Source organism: Anabrus simplex, chromosome 2 (assembly GCF_040414725.1).
Source record: "Anabrus simplex isolate iqAnaSimp1 chromosome 2, ASM4041472v1, whole genome shotgun sequence".
NCBI lineage: Eukaryota > Metazoa > Arthropoda > Insecta > Orthoptera > Tettigoniidae > Anabrus > Anabrus simplex.
In genome coordinates, this window is record NC_090266.1 from 701,487,655 (window position 1) to 701,513,334 (window position 25,680).

Below are 25,680 nucleotides of genomic sequence, written 5' to 3' on the forward strand. Positions count from 1 at the left end.
GTTTGTAGCGCTGTCTGGTTGTAAGTGTATACAGTTTCGAGATATTTTTCACAATTATCTTTGCAACCTATTTGGTATGACACGGTTCAAAAAATAAAAAACTCACATGAAATAAGGAATTTAATTGTCTTTCTGGTTGTTCTACTAGAGAAATATTCGGATTTTCCGAATATTATGGAATAGTTCTGGTGCAATATCGCAATCCCATGTGAAAGCCACACTCTTCAATAAAACATCTGGTTGCAACGTGTAATTTAGAAAAGAATGTCATTGTACGTAGCCTGTAATGCACGAATTCCCAGTAAAAAGAATTAAGAAATAGATTTTGTAATTTTTTTTTTAATATTTCTTTTTTTTTAGTCCGTTGTCTGCTTTGTGGTTTTGTTTAGTCCGTGGTTTAGTCTCAACCTTTGAAACACCTTTGGTTCGTACTTTTCGAGGATTATGTTCTCTTTGGTTATAGTGTTATGTTATCCTTTGTTTTGTTTTGAAGTTTTGTCAGATAAGGATTTATTTTTATAGATATTGAATGTCACTTACTAAAATTTCTAAACGCTTGAAAATTTCGGACATTTATGTGCCTTACTCTTTTTCAAGGTGAGTATCATCGATTTTTAAGCGCAGTGTACACCTGGATTACTCATCAGGAAATTCCCAAATTTGATCAATATTTTGAAGTTCACATTTATTAATTTTGTTAACTCTGTTAATCGGTGTGGGAGTGGAAGTAGAAGTATTAATATGTGTAGTGAGTTATATTTCACGTTAGAGGTTTTGTTGATCAGCGTGAATAAATTGCTGAGAATTGTACTTTGCTTGTTGGTTATGATCTTGAATGTTGATAACTTCGGTTTATCTGGTGAGGTGAATCATGATAATGAAAAGCTTATCATGTAAGGTAAATCGTTGCAATGAGAAATCCCAGATATTTGTTTATTAAATGTGTGATTCGCTTTTCTTTCTTTGGACTAAAAGCTATAAAAGAAAGAAATTGTTCGTTTTTATAGTAGTATAGGTATTTGAGTGACAAGCTGGTAACCTCCTAAAAAGTTGCTTCTATTCACTGTTAATTTGTTGTGTTTTTGAGCAGATATGAGGGCGAGAGCGTGCAGGTGTATGTCATTTCTTCTGGTGTATATAATCAGCATAATGAAACCAGGGTGAGAATTGTATCATACTGCTTGACTTTAAGCATGTGGGACTCTGTTTCATTGTTACTGTGTGTAAAACAGAAGTTATATTTAGGTCTGTGAATTTTCACACTGCAAACTTTTGACTTAATTTACCAAAAGCAAGAATACAGTTGATATTATAAGCTATGGGACGTCTACTTATAGGCGAAAATTGAAAAACAGTGTAGCAATATTTTTTGTTTTAAAAGTTCTCCATGATTTGGCAGAAATACTTCCTGTAGGTTGGAGATAGAACACATCAATCCCACCTATTCCAACCTGTCATATGAAGCAATGACATATGTTGCTCTTGACAGAGAGTGTGAGGGTGCAACTAGTCCACTAGCTGAGTCTGTCATTGCTCCTACTTACTTGTGCCTGACTCCTTATCTTAACTTTTCCTCTGTGATCTCTCTTGGTCAGCACTTGCACTCTTCTGACCCTGCCGGGCTGAGTGGCTCAGACGGTTAAGGTGCTGGCCTTCTGACCCCAACTTGGCAGGTTCGATCCTGGCTCAGTCCGGTGGTATTTGAAGGTGCTCAAATACGTCAGCCTCGTGTCGGTAGATTTACTGGCACGTAAAAGAACTCCTGCGGGACTAAATTCCGGCACCTCGGCGTCTCCGAAAACCGTAAAAGAGTAGTTAGTGGGACGTAAAACAAATAGCATTATTATTATTCTTCTGACCCTGATTGTATTAGGTTTGAGAATCCAAGAGAGTCATTCATTCTTATGCCATTTGTGGCAGTTATCCTGTATTTTTCTCTTAAGACAATAGTTGTTACCATTGACAAAGATTTGAACCACAATTGCTTTTGTTAGAAGCTTTTGATGTCAGTCATCTTCCATGCCATATAGGTACTCTATTTGCAAGTAGGTAACTGATGATAGCCATTTTTTCGAAATATTTTAAAGACAGTCAAATAAACCTGGCAAGTTGGCAGTGCAGTTAGGGTCGCGTAGGTGTGAGCTTGCATTCGGGAGATAGTGGGTTTGAATCCCACCGTTGGCAGCTTTGAAGATGGTTCTCCGTGGTTTCCCATTTCCACAGCAGTCAAATGCTGGGGCTGTACCTTAATTAATGCCATAACCGCTACCTTCCAAATTATAGCCCTTTCCCATTTCTCCGTCGCCGAAAACCTTTGCTGTGTTAGTGTGACATTAAACAAGCCTGAGTCTACTTCGTCTTAATATCTGTGTATCGGGGTATTTTGTTTTATTGATTATATTTGCCATTTTATATTTAAATCTGCATCTGGTAAAAAATTTTTTTTGCTATTTACTTTATGTCGCACTGACACAGATAGAGGTCTTATGGCAACGATGGGATAGAGAAGGGCTAGTAGTGAGAAGGAAGCGGCTGTGGCCTTAATTAAGGTACAGCCCCAGCATTTGCCTGGTGTGAAAATGGGAAACCACGGAAAACCATCTTCAGGCCTGCCGACAGTGGGGTTCGAACCTACTATCTCCCGAATACTGGATACTGGCCGCACTTAAGCGACTGCAGCTATCGAGCTCGGTGTTTAAATTATTAGCATTTGAAACAAAACCCTCACGATTTGATTAGTAATTGTTTTCTTGCCTGTTGGCTAGGAGCGGCTGGTTTATTAGTATCTTTATGGTAGGGACGTACCTCCTGTTGTCATGGTTGCTGTATTGAAGCCCAGTTGGAGTTGGTAGGCGATTTAAGTTTACGCGAATACGATAGACTGGTGTCGTCAGTGGATTAAACCGTACCTTTAAAAAAAAAATCCTGTTTCAGGCTGAATTCTGGCTCTTGTTCATTTGGTAATTCATGTAGAAGTGTAATAGTAATAATAATTTTATTAGTTTTCTGTCCCATCAACTACATTTATGTTTGTTAAAGGTGCAGAGGTGTTTGAATTTTGTCCCACATGAGTTCTTTTACATGCTGATCAATCTGCTGACACGAGAGTGGCAAGTTGTAGCTCCTTTAAATTCCTCGAGACTCAGCCAGCATCAACCTACCAACTCGGGGTAAAAAAAAAAGATAGTGTTCTACCATCTGAGTCACTCAGTCCTACTTGGTTAAAAGTTATAGGGACATTAAACATAGATTTATCATTATCATAATCATTCACTCCTACCAGCAACATTTTTGTAAACGGTCTATTTTAAATAGGGTCTTTTGTGTGTCATATCAGAATTAGCCTATAGAAAGAAACAGGTTATTATTTAAATTCTTCATACTTCAAGAGATTGTTTGATTGGTTCTTGTAAAAGGTAATGTTATACTGTATTAGAATCTTGATCCTAATGGGTTATTTAGTGCCATTTGAGACATGGTTAATGGGCCGACATTTTCTGCATATATAGGCTATATTACCTAGCGTAAATATAATGAAGAGGCAATAAAGATTCTTTATGGTTCAGAGGACCCTGGATTTGATTCCCAGCTTGATTTTAACCGCATGTGGTTAATTCCTTTGGCTTGGGGTTGGGGTGTTTATGTTTGTCTTACTACACTTCTCTTCATTTACATACCAGCTGCCACAGATTCGTGCAACTGTGAATACATCCCTCAACGTAGGGTTGGTATTAGGAAGGGTATCCAGCCATAAAAGTCGACGAAACCCTCGTCAAGCACCAACTCCCAATAAATTGGGAAAAAGGCAAGAATGGAGGAAGACAACTGTGTTTATTAGTCTTTCCCTATACCTCTCTGCACCTCTTGTATTGTCCAAGTATGCAAAAATTCTACAATTGATTCCATAATTTGTGCAGTTCTACTCTTTTGTACCAGAGTATTAAATTCTAATTAAGAATTGCTACACTTAATGATAACAGCTGTGCTTTAAATTTACCCCCTGGCTATTTTGACTAGTCCCCTATAAAACATTCAGAGCCACTTGCCCGCAAGGAAGCATTGAATCTAAAATATTTCTGAAAGGACATTGCAGCCCTGAAGAACGTCGGCTTTAACTCATTTCCAAGTATAATCTTCTTCCGTGTCATTTCACTCTGAACTCAAGGCTATCCGTGGATGTGTTTACGGTGACTAAACAGTCCAATCTTAGCGTGGAACAAACGACCACACAGATCACACAATTGTTGTTGGAGGAGGGTGTGGTTGAGTTGCCCTGATTTTTCGTTCTCATTGCTTGGCCTCTTCGTAACTGCGCCGTTTCCCTTCAAATGTCTGGACAGGGCCTGGGATGATGTGTCACCAGGTTAAACGATCTTCAGCAAGCGATTCCCAGGTTTGTGGATTCAGACCTGTCAACTTCATAGTATGCTTAAACTGGTTTTTATAACACTTCTTAGGACCTCCATGAGGTCTGATGCCAGAAGAGAGTTCACCAAACAATCTGACGTGGAAGTCTCGCATTATCCATCCGGCGGACATGTCCCATCCACGTAAGTTGATGGCCAATGATGGATGACTCTATACTATTAGCATGCGCTTTCTGAAGAACAGCTATGTTGGTGTTGTGGTCTTCCCATGTGATCCTAAAGATCGAAGCTTTGTTGGTGGAAGCGCTCAAGCTTTTTAAGGTCACGTTGGTATAGGGTCCAAGTTTCACAGCCATACAGTTATGTTGAGATGACAACAGCCTCATACACCGTAAGCTTCGTGTTCACGGTCAGATCTTTGTTCATGAAGACCCAGTGCGACAGTCGCCCAAATGCTGCATGGGCAGCATCAATTCTCTTCTGCACATTCTCTTCGCAGTTACAACGCACAGATAGGGTACTACCCAGGTATGAAAAGTGGTTTATCTGCTTTAATGATGCGTCTGAGATAGAGATGTTGAATTGTGCAAGGGTTGTGCTAGGACCTTAGTCTTTTGAACGTTAATTGTGAGTGAATACAATTTTTTTAAATTTTATAATATTCCACCTTCTCAGTACTAAAAATCATTTGATGTTTTACAAAAACATTACAATGATATTAATAGGTACTAGTTTCGGTCCACTGTGGACCATCATCAGCCTAGCCAAATTACAACAGTGAAAGACATAGTGATAAAATAAAGTAAAATAATGTGGAGAAATGAGAGAGGATCTAGAAGGATGGGATGGTGGTGGAATGACAGACAAAAAGTGAAAAACCGTAATGCGAATTATGATAAAAGTAACAGAAGTGTTCACATTGACAAGTAAAATCTTAGTGAAGTCACGTAAAAACTCTTGATGAGATAGTCTTTGGTTGACAGTTACTCCTGTGTTGCACAGTTAAAATTTACAACTAAGTAATTGCTTCTAGAAAGTTCTAAAGAACTATCTCATCAAGAGTTTTTACGTGACTTCACTAAGATTTTACTTGTCAATGTGAACACTTCTGTTACTTTTATCATAATTCGCATTACTGTTTTTCACTTTTTGTCTGTCATTCCACCACCATCCCATCCTTCTAGATCCTCTCTCATTTCTCCACATTATTTTACTTTATTTTATCACTATGTCTTTCACTGTTGTAATTTGGCTAGGCTGATGATGGTCCACAGTGGACCGAAACTAGTACCTATTAATATCATTGTAATGTTTTTGTAAAACATCAAATGATTTTTAGTATTGAGAAGGTGGAGTATTAAAATTTTGTATTTACTTTAAGCATAGTCTTAACTCAATACGGAACCTAACAATGAAGTTTATTACTTTGAAAGTTAATTGTGAGACCAAATCGATCACATGCACTCTTGTAGCAGTTAACCGACTGTTGTAACTAATCTGGTGTGAATGCAGGTGACACGGCATCATCTGCATACAGCATTTTGGTAATCTTTGTAACCTGAGTTAGGCTCTGGGAGCGAAGTCGAGCTATGTTAGAAAGACTTCCATCAAGACGGTATCTGATCTCTATGCCTGGATTGTTTGTAGGTCATTCATCAAGCATTGCAGCCACATACAGTGCAAATAGCGTTGGAGCAAGTACACAATCCTGTTTTAGTCCATGAGTGATTGGAAATTCATCAGAGATCTTATTCTGATGGCATACTTGACCGGCCATGCCATCATGGAGAGCCTGGATTAGATCAACAAAACGCTGAGGACAGCCAAAGTGTTTCAGCACCGTCCACATAGCAGGTCTTGGAACCGAGTCAAAGGCCTTTCCCAGGTCATAAAAGACTAAGAAGAGTCGATTTTGTTGCTCTCTACATTTTTCGTGGAGTTGTCTATGGAAAATTAAATCAATAGTGCTTCTGGAGGATCGAAATCCACACTGAGAGTCTGGGAGAATCTTCTCAGAAATAGCCTGGAGGCGGTTAAGTAAAATTCTTGCAAGAATTTTGCTCGCTATAGATAGAAGTGATATACCACGGTAGTTGCGACGGACACTGCGATCTCCTTTCTTGTAGATTGTGATGATAGTGACATTCTTTAGGTCACCAGGTACTTCTCTTGTTTCCCAAATTTTGAAGATGAGGGTGAAAATTTGTGTTTTGAGGGATTGACCTCCAGCTTGAATTACATCCAGTAGGATGTTATCTGGGCCAAGTGCCTTTCTGGGTTTCAGTTGATTGAGAGCTACACTGAATTTTTGGAAAGTGGGTGGTACTGCCATCCATGGTTGTTCAGGTTGTTGAGGCACATCCCGAAGGAAGTCTTTAGTGGTAGTGGAAAGGCGATTTAGTGGAATGGAGAAGTGCTCCTTCCAACACTCCAAGATTTCATTACTGTCAGTGAAAGAGGTGGAGTTGTCAACACTTTTCAGTGTACCTGATGAAGAACGAAATGGACCATACAGCTCTTTGATTCCTACATAAAAGTTCCTCAGGTCCCGAGCATCAGATAGTCTCTGAAGTGAGCCTTCTGTTGCCACCAAGAATTTTGATCTCTCTTATCTGTATCTGACATTTACACTTTAGTTCTAAATACTGAGCTTTCTGTGTGTTGGCGGACGGGTCGTTCATAGGACCCAAAATGTCTTTGTTGTTGTCGTCAAACCAGTCTTGTCTCTTCTGGTTTACAAAACCAATGGTTTCCTCAGCTGACTTAGTGATTGTCTTCTGCAGAGTGGCTCATTCTTGCTGAACATTGTTTGAGCCAACTGGATTTTCAGACAGTTGGACATTGATGACATTCTCAAAGTTTGAAGAAATGGCTTCATCTTGAAATTTGAATGTGTTAAACCTTCTCCTGGACAACTTTTGGAAAAGCCTAGGTGGTTTAGGTCTTATAGAGATTCTGAATTTACAGAAGAGAAGCTTGTGATCTGTCCAACATTCAACAATATTCCTTGCTGTTCTGGTAATAAGTATGTCCTTACCACATTGCCGTCTAATGATTTAATCAAGGGTGTGCCAGTGCTTAGAACGAGGATGCATCCATGTGGTCTTGAAACAGTTAGGCAGTCGGAACCGAGTGTTGGTAATGAAGAGTTCATGTTCTACACAAAGACCGAGAAGCAAGAGTCCATTGGGATTACAGTTTCCAAGACCTTGCTTAACAATCACGTTCTTTCATGGCCGATTATCCTTTCCAGCTCTGGCATTGAAATCATCAAGGAGTAAGAGTTTATCTTCAGAAGATACCTTATTGATGGTTATGTTAAGCTGATTATAGAACTGACTCTTTACTTCATCATAATGTATGACTTTCCTTCATCATTAGCATCTAAGGTTGGAGCATAGACTGAGATGAGAGTCATATATTTACTTCCTGAGAGTGGTATGCGGAGAGTCAGAAGTGTTTCGCTGAATGCAGTGGGAGCAAGCTGGTGATCATTAACTAATTTGGTCTTCACAGCGAATCTCCCTCTTCCCTCCCCTTCCAGAAGCTCAGTAATTTTGCCTTCAGTGGGCAACCTGGATTCACTGAGAGCAGCAACGTCAATGTTGAGTCTGGATAACTCATCGGTAAATGGAGCTGTTCTTCTTTCAGGTCTGTCATTGTCTTTTAAATCAAGCAAAGTTCTGACGTTCCATGATCCAATAATCAAACTGTGTGTCTTAATTGCTTTTGAGTTTCGACCGCATGAGGTGTGACCTGCTGGGTGCGGCCGCCCAGCCAGACAAATGATGTGACTTTCGATGTTTAGCCCACATTTTCTAGTGCCTTCCCCGTGTGCGGTGGGCAGCAGTAATCCTGAATAGGCCTGCTCAAATCCAGATGCAGGACCGAATTCCTGAGTAGTCACAGAGTCCCAGAAAGACGACCGTCACACACCTGCTTCCAACGTGCAGGTCCGAACTAGGGGCTTCACCCGTAACCTGCTCCCACCATCCATATCCCATCGCCGTTGGACTTTGGAAAGTAAGTTACATATGGAAGAAGTGCTACTGGCGTGAATTTGTTTTGGGTGAATCTCTGCTTGCTAAGAAGTGACCCTGGCTCAATCTGGTGGTATTTGAAGGTGCTCAAATACGTCAGCCTCGTGTCGGTAGATTTACTGGCACGTAAAAGAACTCCTGCGGGACTAAATTCCGGCACCTCGGTGTCTCCGAAAACCGTAAAAGTAGTTAGTGGAACGTAAAGCAAATAACATTATTTAAGAAGTGACCCACACACTTTGATCTTGGAGTCTTGTCCTGCGGCACATAACGAATGTGACATGCAGGACTGAACACAGACACTGCAATGAACTGCCGCAGACTCAAAATTTAACTGAGGTGCACTTTTACAGCCAGTTCGTCTGGCATGACCTCTTCCACCTTCACGGTCGTTGGGAACCATAAGAATAGTGGGTTCCCCCTCCGCCCGTTTTGTCGTTGGGCCCAAAACATGTTGCCTCTTCCTCCAGCTCCGCCGTACTGAATTACATCTTCTCTGCCTTCGCTGCAAGGCAACAATTTGTACTTGTATTAATCCCCAAGTACTGGGCTGCCTCTTCCATTATCTCCACTGTTCCGAAGCCCATCTTCTCCACTGCAGATATCGTTGAGGTCTTTGCATGTAACCCTGTGCATGGGGCCTATGATATGCCCCATAGGATTGGGTCCTCACCAGAACTTAGCCGTTACTATAATTCTGTGGTATGATATACTGTAGTAGTGTTGCCCACCCCCACGACTTGGACGCACTGGGCAAGAATTATCCATGTAGCCTAATTTTATTGGCTCATGGACAGGGTTAAGGAGCCGTCTGAGTCCAGCCTCCCAAGGCAAGCCCTGAAGAACAATACACATATGAATTCAATAATAATCTAAACTAGAACCTCATATCTTCTCTTCATTGCCTGGTTTTATAGAACCTCTTGAATGTTGCCTGAGTGCCTGCAGTGGGTTCTTTGCGTTGTAGGGTGATTTTATCTTAGCTTTGACCAACTTATGGCAGTGGAAAGATATCTTCTGGTTCTAGTTTGAATTTCTATTCATGAATTGTAAGTATTTGCCTCAGAATACTAATGCTGAATCCCCCCCTCTCTTTTTAATATGCATTGAGCAAAATGAATCAGAACAATACTTACGGTATTATAACTTACTGCTCTTGTATGGTCTCTCAACATCTTTTTATTGTTTGAAAAGGAGTGTAATTTTCTGTTTTCAACCTTTTGGTGGTGACGATTCTTGTTTTCAGATGAAGTACAACTAGGAAATCATGCTCTCTTGAAACTTTCAGTAGACCCAGTAAATGTGGAAGTAAAGCAGATTATCATAACTGTCTAAACTCCTCGTTCTATCTGTTCTGTTCCTTCATATGCATATTGTTTTCTTATCATCTATCTACATATATAAAATAACTTGTCCTAACTGACTGACAGATTCATCATCGCCGTGCCAAAACTACTGGACATAAAGAAATGAAATTTTGGGGATGCATTCATATTAACATGTAGGTGCTCGCTAAGAGAGGATTTTTGGATATTCCCTCACTAAGGGGGTGAAAAGGGGGGTGAAATTTTAAAATGAGTGTATCTGTATCTCAAAACTTCAAAAGTTTACAGATTTAAAAATTGGTATTTAGAATCTGCTCTAAAAATAAGGAAACACGTATTTTTTTTTTCTTTTCGGAAAATCCCAATAGGAGGGGTGAAAAAGGGGTTGAATGCCTTTAATGAGGATACTTATATCTCAGAAACAAGATATTACAGACCTGACAATTGGTATTTGGGATCTCCTTTAAAAATAAAGAAACACAATTTTTTTTTTTTTTTTTTTTTTTTTTTTTGGAAAATCCAATTAATGGGAGGTTGAAAAGGGGGGTGAATTGTTAAAGTGAGTGTATCTATATCTCAGAAGTTTGAAAGTTTACAGATGCAAAAATTGGTACTTGGAATCTTCTTTAAAAATAAAGGAACATGTATTATTTTGTTTCCGGAAAATCCCAATAGGAGGGGTGAAAAGGGATGAAAAACGGGTTGAATGCCCTTAATGAGGATACTTATATCTCAGAAACTGAAGATATTACAGACCTGAAAATTGCTATTTGGGATCTCCTATAAAAATAATGAAACATATTTTTTGTTTTTGGAAAATCCAGTTAATGGGGAGGTGAAAAGGGGGTGAATTTTTAAAATGAGTGTATCTATATATCAAAACTTTTAAAGTTTACGGATGTAAAAATTGGTATTTGGGATCTCCTTTAAAAATAAAGAAACATGTATTTCTTGTTTTTGGAAAATACAATTAATGGGGGTGACAAGGGTGGTGGGTGAATTTTTAAAATGAGTGTATTTATATCTCAAAACTTTTAAAGTGTACAGCTGTAAAAATTGGTATATAAAATCCCTATTAAAAATAAAGAAACATATATCTTGTTTTTGGAAAATCCCAATAGGAGGGGTGAAAAGGGGGTTGAATGCCTTAAATGGGGATACTTATATCTCAGAAACAGAAGATATTACAAACCTGAAAATTGGTATTTGGGATCTCCTATGAAAATAAAGAAACATATATTTTTTTGTTTTGGAAAATCCAATTAATGGGGGTTAAACAGGAGTGACAAATTGGGGTGAATTTTTAGAAAGATTATATCTACAGTATATCTCAGAAATGTAAAATGTTACAGATGTAAAAATTGGTATTTGGAATCTCCTGTAAAAGTAAAGAAACATAGGTGATTTGTTTTTGGAAACTCCACTTAAGGGGAACTAAAAAGGGGGTGAAATTTTAAAATGAGCATTTTTTTCAGTATATGTCAAAAACTGTACATGTTACTGTAGTGAAAAATAGTATTTTATTAAATCTCTGTTAAAGAATCATGTACTTTTGGTTTTCTGAAAAACCACTTGGGTGCAGAGGTAAAAGTGACTGAAAATGGGGTTGAATACTTTTAATTAGGATACTGATATCTAAAAGGCTGAAGACGTTACAGACGTGAAATTTGGTATTTGGATTCCACTTTAAAAATATAGGAATACGTAATTTTTTGTTTTTGGAATTCCACCTAAAGGGGGGAGGGAAATTGAAAAATTAGTTTAATTATTTGTATGAGGATACTATTATCTCAAAAAGGAATGATTTTGCAGACTTGAAAATTGGTATTTGGAATCTCCTTTAAAAATAAAGAAACATGTATTCTTGGAAAATCCAATGAAGGGGGGGGGGGGGGGATTTGAAAGATTTGAAAAAGTAATTGAATTAATTGTATGAGGATACTTGCATCTAATAAAAACTAAAGATGTTACAGACGTGGAAATTGGTATTTGGATCTCCATTAAAAACAAAGGAAAAAGCATTTTGGGGGAAAATCATCTTGGGGGCGGGGTGAAAAGGAGTTGAATTCCAATTATGAGGACACATATCTCAAAAATTGAAGATGTTAGAGTCGTGATAATTGGTACTTAGAAGATCCTTTACTATTAAAGAAACAAGTATTTTTAATGGGAAATTCACTTAAGTGGGAGGGAGTGTGAAAGGAAGTGAACAAAGTGAATTATTTTTATGGGGGATACTTATATCTCAGAACTGAAGGTAACAGACGTGAACATTGGTATTTGGAATCTCCTTTAAACATTAAGAAACACGCCTTCTTTTTTTTTGGGGGGGAATCAACTTAAGGCGGTGGGATGAAAAAAGGAGTTGAGACCAATTGATTTGACTGTTCATAATGTACTTATTCTGATCATAAACTGATCATTTTTAATCTTTCCTGGGTTCGTTTTCAAGAACCATCTTTTCCTTTGGAGAACATAGATTACAGTAGATTCTCCTGGCATATAAATAAAAAATTTAAATACATTCGAAATAAACGATAGGAATGATGATGGCCGTGCAGTTGTTCACCTCTATAATAAGGTCAGTAATGCACGGAAGTATATCATTCGTGTGCTGGTCACATTGTCAGCAATGACAGTGGCTGCACATGTAATTTACCGCCAAGTAGCGGTCTTGCATTTTGTTGTGGGTTCCAGACCATCAATAATAATAATAATAATAAAAATAACCTAAATTCAACTAATATACCCACCCTAATAATAATAATAATGTTCTGGACCGTCGTCAATATATGCGGAAACAGGTCCTGGCCGGGTAATGACTACGATTGCAGTCCGGCCGCGGGTTCAGTACCGCCAAGGAACCCAAGGCGACACCACGCCGGATCTCCTCAAGGATTTGATCCATATTAAAAATGCTTATAGGGAGAGATGGCAAAGTTTTAGGGACCCAACTGACCGGGTGGAATACCTGGACCTAGCCCGGGGAGTACGAAATCGATTGCTGGAAAGAAAGATTGAAAAATGGGAGGAACTTTGCCGTAATCTCTCAGAAAACGAGTCAGATCACGAATTTTGGCGGATTCTCTCAAAAAACGATTTAGATCACAAATTTCGGCAGATCATACATAAAATGTTAAGCATTCAATTATAAATTTCATTATAATACCGTAGCGAAGCACGGGTATCTTGCTAGTTTAATAATAAAGTTATTGGTTTTACATCCGAATAACTACTGTAACTACTTTTACAGTATTTGGAGACGTTGAGGTACTGGGATTACATCTTGCAGGAGATCTTTAACGTTCAGGTAAATCTATTGTCACAATGTGACGTATTTGACCACCTTCAAATACCACCCACCAGACAGAGTCAGGATCAAACCTGCTGACTTCAGCTCAGAAGGCCCGTGTTCTGCGGCCTGAGTTACTCAGCTTGGACTCTCTCTTCATTTCTATTTTGATTTAATATGACCTCTTTCTTTCTTTACCTGAATTTTATTGCTCTTGATATTGTTTTTTCATGTTATCTCCCCTCCATTAGTTTGATGACTAGGCTTTGGATAGTTATTCACTGAAAAAATTCAAAATATGCATGTACTAATGCACGAAAAGTATGAAAACTGCACTGAAAATAAACTAATATGACGTCAGTTAAATCTATATATGTTATCTTTTTATTTTGCTAATTGTTTAACATCTCACCAACTCCAATAAGTTTTCTATGACGATAGGATAGTAAAGGGCTTAGGCTGCTCATCCACTGGAAGCGACTACACACAATGTTAAAAAGAGTTACTAGGTTCCACCTATTCAATACACTGATATACAGTTGCACAAACTTATGTTACAACATGTTTAATTCCTTGACTTTTAGGCCCATGTAATGATAGGCCTTAGATTTCGCTTCGTAAGCATCATCATTTAAAGTTAGAAACTTCATAATTGTTCCTTATTGAACTGAGAATCACAGTGACATAGTGCTTTCAAACCAAGGTCACTTCTTAACACCTTGCATATTCATGGTGACATGAAAAATATGGTCTCCACTGGGTGAAAATTTCTCTCTTAGAATTCTAATATATTGTCACAGAATTCTCCATTTTGTTGTGAGAAATTTTACTATAGGGTTAAGATCAATTGTTCGGCATAGAGATCGGAACCGATCATTGAAATGGTCACACATTCACCCAGATGCATACTTGTATTCAGCAGCTTAGACCATGCTGTTCATACAGGGAAAATTAAATGAGTAATTTGGCATAATGTGCAATGAGACTTTTATGTCTACCTTGGTGATTGAAAGTGGGAATATGATATGGTTATTTCTTTGAGGTACATCATTTTATGATGATGTTATAAACACTAGCCTTTTTGTTTTTCCTTAACATCTTTTTATTGTTTGTAGGAAAGGAACTGGTCCATGGCTGAAAGAGGTTCTCCTGCAGCTACAGGTATGAATATAAATGTTATCTATGATTTATTTACACTGGTAGAAAGTGAAATCCTAACACCAAGAAGACATTATTTAGAGGAATGAAATTTGAGCTAAGCAATTGCCTGGGTAACATATTTATTTGATTAAAGTTTCCAGGTCATAGGTTCAAGTATGCGCAAGAAGACATGTGACATGGTGTTCCATTAATAACCGCTGTAGTTGCCATGATTTTGAATGCAAACGTGCATGTATTGTGTCGTACTGGGCCGTATATCATTTTGTGAAATGGAGTTCCACACTTGTTACACTTGGTCAGTCAAATCAGCAATATGTAATGCTGACATTGGATGATGCTGGATTTCTTGTCCCATATGGGCTCAATGGGCAAAAGGTCTGGTGATTTTGTAGGCCAAGGAAACTGATCGACACACTGTACAGCACGTTGGGTGACAGCAGTGGTATGAGGATGAGTGTTATCTTGTTGGAAAACACCCCATTGAATACTGCGAATGAATAGCTGTACAACCGGTTCAATAACCACTCTGACATACAAATCCACTGTCAAGATTCTTGGGATAACGACGGGAGTGTTCCTGCTGTCAGGAAGGAAATCACTTCTTAGACTTAGGCTTGTTTCACACCTACCCGGCTGCCGGGTAACCAGTAGCCGGCTCCGGCAAGAATGGGAATCCTTTTTCACATATACCCGGCAAGAACACGGCAGCAGTTGTGTACATATCGTGTGTTGGAATGGATCGCAATAAATAACTAGCGTTTATGGTCTTGTATATGCGTTTGAAGAAAAGGAGAAAAAATAGACTGCTATGGGTGAATCCAGTCAATATGAGAAGAGACGAGGTAGGGGTATTCTTTTTAATTTTTGAAGACTTAAGAAATGACAGCGACAAATTTTTCAACTATTTTAGGATGAGTGTGCAAACTTTCTATGTCAATTTCCGGCATAACAACAAATACGTAATACACTAGAGCGTAAAAACAAGGAAACGCAACACTCGAGAAGACTGTAGACACTGCCGTGGTGGCTAGATGTGTAAACTTCCACTGACTCACAGCCACCACTACCCTCCCAATCTGGTTTTGTTCACCCGGCAGCCGGCCAGTACAGTGGGGGCTGCCGGCTTCCTACTACAATAGCATGGCAGCCGGGTGCCGTTTATAAGGCAACGACTTTTACCGGGCAAGTGTGAAACGTCTCGTACACTTCTTGCCCTGACAACCGTGTACCCGACACCGGTTACCCGGCAGCCGGGTAGGTGTGAAACAAGCCTTAAACTCCTGGTGTAAGTCCAGTATGTCTACACCACAGACAGTTTGTTTCCAAGTTCTCACGTGGCTGCCTCCTTACCAACAAACGGCCATCACTGGCACGAAGGCAGAAACGTCTCGCATCTGAGAACACAACAGATCTCCACTTGAATGAGCTCTGGCTTGACAGCACTGAAGTCGTAGATGAGAGTGATTCACAGTTAGTGGCATGAATGTTACAGGACATTGGCTTGGAGCTGTCCCTCAAGTAATCTATTTGTTACAGTTTGCTATGTTAACCTGGGAATACTTGTTGTTCTTTGTACTCATCACAGCTTTCAGGTGGATTTCTCTGGCATTTTTCTTGCACAGAAGTACTTGGGATGATAATTCTGTACTGAAGCAGAAAGTTATATAACTGTTGTTTCCAATCCCTTCTTGTTTCCATTTGTTCTTGTCATTGAGGAGCAGGGGGGAGGGGGTTGATCTTGAATGACTTGCTGGCTGTAGGAGCGGATGCATAGGCTGGTGCATTCCTTGTGCTTGAGACAGGTTTGGAAATACTTTTTCCTAATTATCAGAACTCTTATTTTGTTCCTGCACATATCTTGGAAACAAAACTCACAGGTATAAATCCGTTCCTTACCCTTTCATAGTCACCAACAACTACTGGTCAGTTTGTTTGGTCATGAAATGTATGTAGCAAATTTATTTATTTATTTATTTATTTATTTATTTTATGCCTTTGTATGTGGCGAAATTAGGGCTCACGGCCCTCTTTTACACTTAACTACTACATACTGTACATAATCACATAATTTGGAAAAATAACATTAACAGTCCCTAGGAACTACCTAAATTTATGGAGTAATATTATAACAGATTATAATTGTTATTTTTAATGATTAATATTATCTATCCTATCTACATCTACATCACCTAACAATAGTTCTAAATCACACTTGCACTCGTACACAGTAACATTCATACAAGCTGATCACGTATTTAAGAGGAAATCTTGAGAAGACCGTTTAAATGAGACTGTTGAAGTGCTATTACGTATACTGACAGGGAGTGTGTTCCATAGCCTTGCCCGAGACACTTGGAAAGAGAGGCTGTATACAGATGAATGATTAACCGGTATCATAAGGGTAGAAGTTGATCTGGTATTATGTCCATGGATAGATGAGAGGAAGTTAAAATGTGAGGATAGGTATTCAGGTGTAGATTCGTTCAGAAGTCGAAAAATTAGTGTTGCAGTATGTAATTTTCTTAGTTTATCGATTTTCAGCCAGGATAGCTTCTCATAATAGGGGGAAATGTGTGTCCTAATGTTCAAAGAAAATATAAATCGTATGCAAGAGTTCATTGCCCTTTGAAGTTTCATAGTTTGTTCTGCAGTTGCATCGGTTAATACGACATCACAGTAATAAATTATTGGAAAAATGAGAGTTTGAATAAGTTTTATTTTCATGCTGAGTGGAAGAATGGATTGTTTCATTTTTAGGGGGTGAAGAGATGCATAAACTTTTCTGCAGACACTTGTTATATGGTCATTCCAGTTTAATGTGTCATTCATGACAACGCCTAGGTTTTTTTTACAGACTTCTGAAAAGGTATAGCTTCACCACAAAGCATGAGGTTAGGCTGTTGTATGATGTTTAGCATATTTAAAAGTCTAGATTGTCCTATTATGATTGCTTGCATTTTCTTTGGGTTAATTAATAGGCAGTTCTCTTTAGCATACGAGCTAATTGAATTTAAAGTCGAGTTCATGTCGTGGATTGCTTTGTCAATGTCGGGGACTTTAAAGTGTGAGTATATCTGAAGATCGTCAGCATAAAGATGATAGTTGCAGTCGTTCAGATGAGGAGAAATGTCATTAATATAGATTAAGAATATAAGAGGTCCAAGAATAGACCCTTGGGGAACGCCAGACAGCTTACTCCTCCATTCTGTAGTCTTCATGTTTGATACAACTTGCTGTCATCTGTTTTTGAGGTATGAGCCCAAGAGCTGAATAGCAGAATGAGCCATTGTAGTTTTTGTAACTTAGCTAATAATATGTCTATATTTACAGTGTCAAACGCACTGCTAAAGTCTAGAAGGATAAATATAGTTAGTCTTCGTTCGTCCATAGCCCGTCTAATGTCATCCGTGATTTTGATTAGTGTTGTTGCAGTACTGTGTCCTTTTTTAAAACCAGACTGTAAGGGATCAAGTACAGAATGTTTTTCCAAGTACCAGTATTTAACAATTTGTTTATGCATTATCTTCTCCAGAACCTTAGAAAGTGCTGTGAGAATGCAGACAGGTCAGTAGTCAGATGCATTGCTTGCAGGAGAGTTTTTTGGGACAGGCACAATGAGTGCATCTTTCCATTTAATTGGGATTTTGCCTGAAGTAAGACAGGTATTAAGTAAATGCGTAAAAATGGGCAATATTATGTCGATTATATAAGTCACGAATGAAATGGGAATTTCATCAACTCCTGTTGCGTGAGATTTAATTGAAATAACTTCCCTTCTTACTTCGTGCTCTGCAGCGGTATCAAATTCAAATACAGGACGGACTGGGGATTGTTGCCTTAATATATTGTCAGTGGTGTTTTGTACCGTCGTTGTGTCAGGAGTGAGACGTTCCGTGGAGAAATATTATTTAATTCATCAAGGGACACGTCGGGATCAGTATGCTCCACAAGTGGTTTGCCAATACCCAGTGACCGAAGTTGTCGCCATGTGGAACCAGTGTTAATGTTTTTGTTTAAATGCTGGAAATAATTAAATTTCTTATTACGAATTACAAGCTTAATTCGGTTTCGAAGAACACGGTACTGCTCATGTATGTCAGCTAGTTGAGTCTGCTTATAGCGTTGGTATAGTGCGTCTCGTTCTTTCATCATAGTCTTAACATCAGTAGTCAGCCAAGGGCAGGTGGACGTGTTACTCTCACAGGACGCTTTGGTGCGTGTTTGTTGTACAATTCATGTAAATGGGAATTAAATATTTCCACGTTCTCGTCAATGTCACTCTTCATCATTATGTCATACCAGGGGCAGAGTTGTGCATTTTGTCTCAGTTGTATTAAATTCATCCTTTTAAAGTCTCTAAACGTTACAAATTTCGGTTGGTACTTCGGCACGCGAAGAGAGTATGCTAAGTATATGAGGTCATGTTTAGATATGTCAGGAACAGATACTTGACCGTGGTGAAGGATTTTTTGAGGGTTATTTGTTATTACTAGGTCTATGAATGTATCCGCGGAAATAGTGGAAGTATGGACGTGGTGGGTGGGTTTAAGGGGTAATATAGTCATGTCACAGGATTTAAAAATATTTTGTAGTCATAAGGCGTCATTGTTCAGAGTTAATAAATTGGTGTTAGTCTCCAAAAAGTATCACGTGCTCGTATAATGGTAGCAGTCTCAGTAAGCTGTCTTCTAAGTCATGGAAGTCTCGCACTGCGTCAGGAGGCCTATATACTACACCTACAAGTACTTTTACAGAATTGACAAGCACCTCTACAAACATATATTCAGGAGCCGTTTTTACAGCAAGGGTAGACGTGTGAACAACTCTACTCTTGAGCATTGATTTACAACCTCGTCTGGTCGTCCGATCATGCCTGTGAATATCATAGCCAGATAAGTCAACCATGCTTGAGGGAATCGACCAAAGTAGCCAACTCTTGCTTACAGCAGCGATATGAATTGAACTGTCTTCAGATATCGTCTTCAGTTCGTCGAGGTGAGCAACGCTGGATTGGCTGTTGACATACGCACACAACAGGGATTGATTAAATGGCATCAGCTCCTTCTCTAAAATAGTATGTTGTAGAATTGGAAGGAGAAAGTGTTGAAGAACGGTCAGAGGCAGGCCGTGTCCTTCCAGATGTATGTTCCGGTGAAAGGGCTGTGAAGGGAGTGTGAGGGGCGTCTGTTCTACAGAGGAGTGCTGAGGGGTGAGGGAGGGAGCAAGGAGGGGGACTTTCAATAGCACTTTTCAACTCAAGCATGTAAAGGAATGTAAGACATGAGGCTTACCTTAATTTCCTCGTACATACAGTGGCCAGCTGATTCACACACACACACACATTCACAACTATACACTAAATTAAAAATAAATAAACTACGTAGAATGCACATTGTTCATGTGTTGCTTTCACCATATTGCCTGTGAATGATAAGCCTTCTATCTTGGCTGTATTTGTTGCGCAGTCCAAAAGTGTCTCGTGCCTTATTAAAGATGTCCTTTCTCAGCCTAGTGAGGGATTCAGTTATGAGTAGTTCGGAGCCTTTCAGCTGTCGTTTAGCGCGCCAAACTTCATCCCGCTGGTGGTAGCGGAGGAATTTTATTATGATAGGCCGATTACCCTCAGTCACTACTTCAGCAGTCGATCTACGTTGCCGGCCCAGTCGATGACAGCGATCGATGGAGTCCATGGACAGTTCGTCTTTCAGTTTATCACACAAAGTTTCAATGACCTTTCCATAGATGTCCTCATTAGGCATCTTGCTCACTCCATGCAGAAGGAGACAATTACGCCTACTGTACTGTTCTGCTTCGTCACTACGAGCCTCGTGAATTTCCAGTCATTTCTCGATATCAGTGACATTTTCTTTCAGAACAGTGAGTTCAGCACAGATGGAATTTCGAAAGGTTCGGAAGTCTGCTTGAAGCACAGTCAGAACATCGCTGGGGTTGGTAGCACTGCCGGTGGAAACAGTCATGGCTTCCTCCAGGCGGGCTTGGAATTGAGCCATTTGCTTTTTGAAGCCTGTAATTCTTTCCTTCACTTCTTTGAGGGTCATAGTTGCACACACGATGAGTTTGTATCCTAAACTTTCGAATTACACTCACTCGCTATTAAGACTTGCTAGTTGTCTTGCGATTTAGGCAGGTGAATTGCGGAGCACACTTACACGCGTCTAGCTCTCAGCGCCATGAAAAAAATGTATAATTTTTTTTTGTTCTCACTTGTGGAATTTTATCAGTCTGACAATAAAGAAAACAAGCATATTTTAAAAAAAGAATTAAATGATCAAAACATTCTTCAAAAAGCTGTGTATTAACATGAAACTTTCTTGAAAGTTGAAATAACTACCGAGCTCGATAGCTGCAGTCGCTTAAGTGCGGCCAGTATCCAGTAATCGGGAGATAGTGGGTTCGAGCTTCACTGTTGGCAGCCCTGAAGATGGTTTTCCGTGGTTTCCCATTTTCACACCAGGCAAATGCTGGTGCTGTACCTTAATTAAGGCCATGGCCGCTTCCTTCCAATTCCCAGGCCTGTCATATCCCATTGTCGCCATAAGACCTATCTGTGTTAGTGCGACGTAAAGCAAAGAGCAAAAAAAAAAAAAAAAAAAAACTGATCGTCTCAAATTGGCAAAAATTTTAAAAGAATGTAAGATAAAAACATCGTTTGGCATACTGCAGAATGAATTTATATACTACTGAGGCTCTGATGCAAAGGGAAGAAAGATGACATTTCAACAACATTCAGCCCCTGGTGAGGAGAAGCATCTTTTCATGTCCAGGAGATGACTGAACCTTCAGCTTATTGCTGTCATTCACATTTTGTGTCAATATGAGATGTAAAAACTAAGCATTTGAATGTTGGTATGTGACTGCTGATAGTCTCACTCTGGAAGGGGAAAGTGAACTAGGATTAGGAAGCCAAAAAGTAGTACTGTCTCTGTGTGTGGTGGAAAATGCAAATTTTACCACACTTTTGGATATGGTATTGATTCCTTTATAGCCACACATTTAACAGCAGAAGATAGATGAAGTGGGAACAAAACAAATACCTTGAAGTTTGATTTGTCACAAAAATGGAAAAATAAAACAAGTTATACAAATATATACATTTTAGTTGTAATATGCTTGTAATTTCAATGGACCAAATTTAAAAACATTTGTAAGCTGTGCAGAGAAGATTAGTGTCAGACTTCAGCGAAAGTGAAGGAAAGGGAGAAACCTTGGTGGAATGAAAAGGTGAAGGAGTTTGTTAAAAAAAGAAGCATGGCAAGAATAGAATAGAGATAGAAAAGAAGAAAGTAAGATTAAGTGTCAGGAAATCAAAAGTAAGAGTAAAAAAATTGGTAAATGAGGAAAAGAAAAAATGTTTGAAAGAGTTTGAAAAGGATGTAAAGGGTGGAAACAGGATGCTATTTGGGTTGATAAAAATTAAGAGAAAAGAAATAAATATTCACAAAACAAGTGAAGGAAGAGAATGGCAGTGTAATAACGGACCTAGAGGAGATAAAGAATAGATGGAAAGACTATTTTAACAAACTCCTCAATGTGAGAAATGATGTAGAAGAGAGAGTAGTAGTAAATGGGGATGATCAGAAATGGAGAGTGATATTGCAATGGCAGAGGTGGAAATTGTTGTTAAGCAAATGCAAACAGGAAAAGCAGTAGGGGTGGATGAAATATGTGTGGAAATGATAAAAGGCACCGGGACCTATTGGTCTACATGTCCTGACTGACTGACTGACCCATTCATCATCGCCGAGCCAAAACTACTGGATATAAAGAAATGAAATTTTGTGGATACATTTATATTACCATGTAGGTGCTCGCTAAGGGAGGATTTTTGGATATTCCTTTGCTAAGGGGGGTGAATTTTTAAAATGAGTGTATCTATATCTCAAAACTTTAAAAGTTTACAGGTGTAAAAAATTGGTATTTAGAATCTTCTTTAAAAATAAAGAAACACTTGTTTTCGTTTTTGGAAAATCCCACTACGAGGGTGAAAAAGGGGTTGAATGCCTTTAATGAGGATACTTATATCTCAGAAACTGAAGATATTACAGACCTTAAACATTGGTATTTGGAATCCCCTTTACAAATAAAGAAACACCTATTTTTTTATTTTTGGAAAATCCAGTGAAGGAGAGGTGCTGAAAGAATTGAAAAATTAATTGAATTAGTTGTATGAGGATACTTACATTTAATAAAAACTAAAGTTGTTACAGGTGTGAAAATTGGTATTTGGATCTCCTTTAAAAACAAAGAAAAACACATTTTTGGGGAAAATCATCTTGGGGGGCGGGGGGTGAAAAGGAGTTGAATTCCTTTTATGAGGACACACATCTCAAAAACTGAGATGTTGCAGTCGTGATAATTGGTATTTAGAAGATCCTTTACTTATAAAGAAACAAGTATTTTCCTCCAGAAAATTCACTTAGGGATGGGAGTGTGAAAGGAAGTGAAAAAATGTGATTTCATTTTATGGGGATACTTATATCTCAAAACTGAATTAACAGACTGGTAACAGGAGATAAAGAATAGATGGAAAGACTATTTTCGATAAACTCCTGAATGTGAGAAATGATGTAGAAGAGAGTGTAGTAGTAAATGAGGATGATCAGAAATGGAGAGTGAGGTTCGGACATTTGGTTCATGTACTCGGTCGAGCGGCCGGTGGTGCGAAGCTACCATCCGTGGGATTAAGTCTGAATGCCTCTAAGGCCGAATCCCTTCTAGCCAATGTTGGCAACGATATCTCTCGGGAGTCCCGTGAGTCGAAAGGCTCCAAACAGTGTGACATAACTAGGCGCGTCTCGTCAGTGGGGTGCGCTGTACAGGCCCTGTGACTTTGCTGAATGGAGCAACTCAGGCGGTCGTATTGGGATTTATCACTTCCGTCCGCCTGCTCCTAGTGGTTGATCATGGGTATATCTCTGTTCAGTGTTGGGACTCGGAATTGTATGTAGACGACTTAGGTATCGGGCGGGGTGTTCTACTCGGTAGAGCAGTTGCCACCCTGCGATCTGTTGAGACTCAACCCTAGCTTTCAGAAATGGAGAGTGATATTGCAATGGCAGAGGTGGAAATGATTGTTAAACAAATGAAAACAGGAAAAGCAGCAGGGATGGATGAAATATGTGTGGAAATGATAAAGGCCCTATTGGTCTACATTGGTTGTATGGGTTGCTAAGGTGTATGTGGAGGAATAAGCAAGTACCTGATGATTGGTGTAAAGGTGCAATAATACTAGTATTTAAGAATGGTGACAGGAAGGTATGTGGAAATTATCGAGGAATTACACTGTTGTCACCAAGTACTCAAAATATTGGAGAGAATGGTAGAAAGGAGGATGAGAGGAAGGGTGGAAAGAAATTCAGTATAGATTTCGACAGGGCAGGTCAACGATAGACCCTGTGTTTACCATGAGATTACTGATGGAAAAACAGTGGGAATACATAAAAGATCTGGTGATGATATTCTTTGATCTAGAGAAGGCAATATGATAGTGTTAATAGAGAAAAGATGTGGGAAACCCAGGAAAGAAAAGGATGTGGAAATGCAATGTATAAAAATTGTTCCAGATGTGTCCAGACTCAATTGGGGAGAACAGATTTGTTTAGAAACCAAACTGGACTAAGACACTGAAGTGTATTGTCTCCACTTATATTTATAATGGTTATGGGTGAAATTCTAAAAGAAACAGACAACATATGGAGGGGATATAAAAATAATATTGTTTGTTGATGACATAGTGATATGGGTAGTCATCAATACAGAAGTGCAAATCCAACTAGAGGCTTTAAATGACAATATTGCGAAATATGGTATGAAAATCAGTGTGGAAAATAGCAAAACAATGGTGATGACAAAAGGAGAAAGAGAAGGAAAAGGAATCGTTAGTATCAGGGGACAAACTCTTGAGGTTGGTGAATGCTTCAAATATTTGGAAAGTAAACTAGTGCAAGATGCAGTGTTGGATTGGGAAATACATTCTGTCAGAATATAAGGAACCTTGTGTGCAACAGAGAACTTCCTATGAAATGTAGAGAGGTAATGTACAAGATGTACTATACGCCTATATTAATATACCTGCAGTTTCTCTTGCGTGGATTTTGTAATTTGATAAAAGTAATTGTTCCTCGGTACTGCACTAAGACATCTGCAAATCCCTAAAGTATAAAAACTCACCGAAAAACTGAGTTTCATTTAACCCAGTACCTCTTTGTAAAGCACATGTGTGGTATTGCCCTTTGGTGCTAAGATGACCAGGCTATTGGCAGAGCTAACTCTGGAACGTGTGACATAGAACTGTACATGTGAGAAACAGTCCCCTCTCAACTCGAAAACAAAAAACACATGTTTCTTTATTTTTAAAGGAGAGTCCAAGTACCTATTTCCACGTCTGTAACAATTTCAGTTTTTTGAGATATAAGTATCCTCATAAATAGAAATCAAGTCTTTCTTCACAACTTTTTACCTCTTTTAAATGGCTTTTCCGAGAACAAAAAAATACATGCTCCTTTATATTTAAATGAGATTCTAAATACCAGTTTTCACATCTGTAACATGTCAAATTTTGAGATATACTGTAGATATACTCATTTTAAATATTTACATGCTTTTTCAAATATTTTCACGCTCCTTATTTGGATTTTCCGAAAACAAAAAAATATGTGTCTTTCAATTTTTAAAAAAGATTCCAAATATCGATTTTCATGTCTGCAACATATTCCCATTTTGATATATAAGTAGCCTTATAAAAATAAATTCAACTCCTTCTGCACTTCTTTTCACCCTCCACCTGCCCTAAGTGGATTTTCCTGAAAAAGCGTGTTTCATTACTTTTAAAGGAGATTCCAAATACCAATATTGATTATTTAATTTATTTTCTGGGTTGAACCGTGTTGTACTTGTACGCATATCACGTACAGTTTGCCGAAGTTTCGAATACATTGCAGTATTCTTTGTCAAGGTGACTGAAATACCCCTACTCGATCCGAGGTAATCAATCTCCCAGGCAGAAATGTGTGTAGGGGTATTTCAGTCGCCTTGACAAAGAATACTGCAATGTATTCGAAACGTCGGCAAACTGTACGTGATATGCGTACAAGTACAGCACGGTTCAACCCGGAAAATAAATTAAATAATTCTTCACACCGTGGAAGCTTCACTTCTGAGATACCAATATTGATGTTTGTAACATCTTCAGTTGTTGAGATGTAAGTATTCTCATAGAAATAATTCAGACCATTCTTCGGTCCTTTTCACCTCCTTAAATGGATTTTCTGAAAACAAAAAAATACCTGTTTCTTTATTTTTAAACTAGCTTCCAGATACTAATTTTCACGTCTGTATCATCTCCAGTTTTTTATATTATCCTTATAAAAGTAATTCAACTCTTCACTGCTTTTCACCTCCCTCACTTAAGTTGATGAGATACCAAATACTAATTTTCTCATCTGCAACATCTTGAATTTTTGAGGTATAAATAT

General features: G+C 38.7%; 1 long non-coding RNA gene across 1 annotated transcript in view; it reads left to right on the forward strand.

The window, feature by feature from the left end:
• The first annotated feature begins 566 nt into the window (after window positions 1–566).
• The window catches only part of LOC136864386 (uncharacterized), an 85,980-nt gene continuing 60,866 nt past the window's right edge, over window positions 567–25,680 (forward strand). The window contains exons 1-2 of the long non-coding RNA XR_010859300.2: window positions 567–597; window positions 14,140–14,185. This is a non-coding gene — a long non-coding RNA (uncharacterized lncRNA). The remainder of the gene's footprint in view (window positions 598–14,139; window positions 14,186–25,680) is intronic.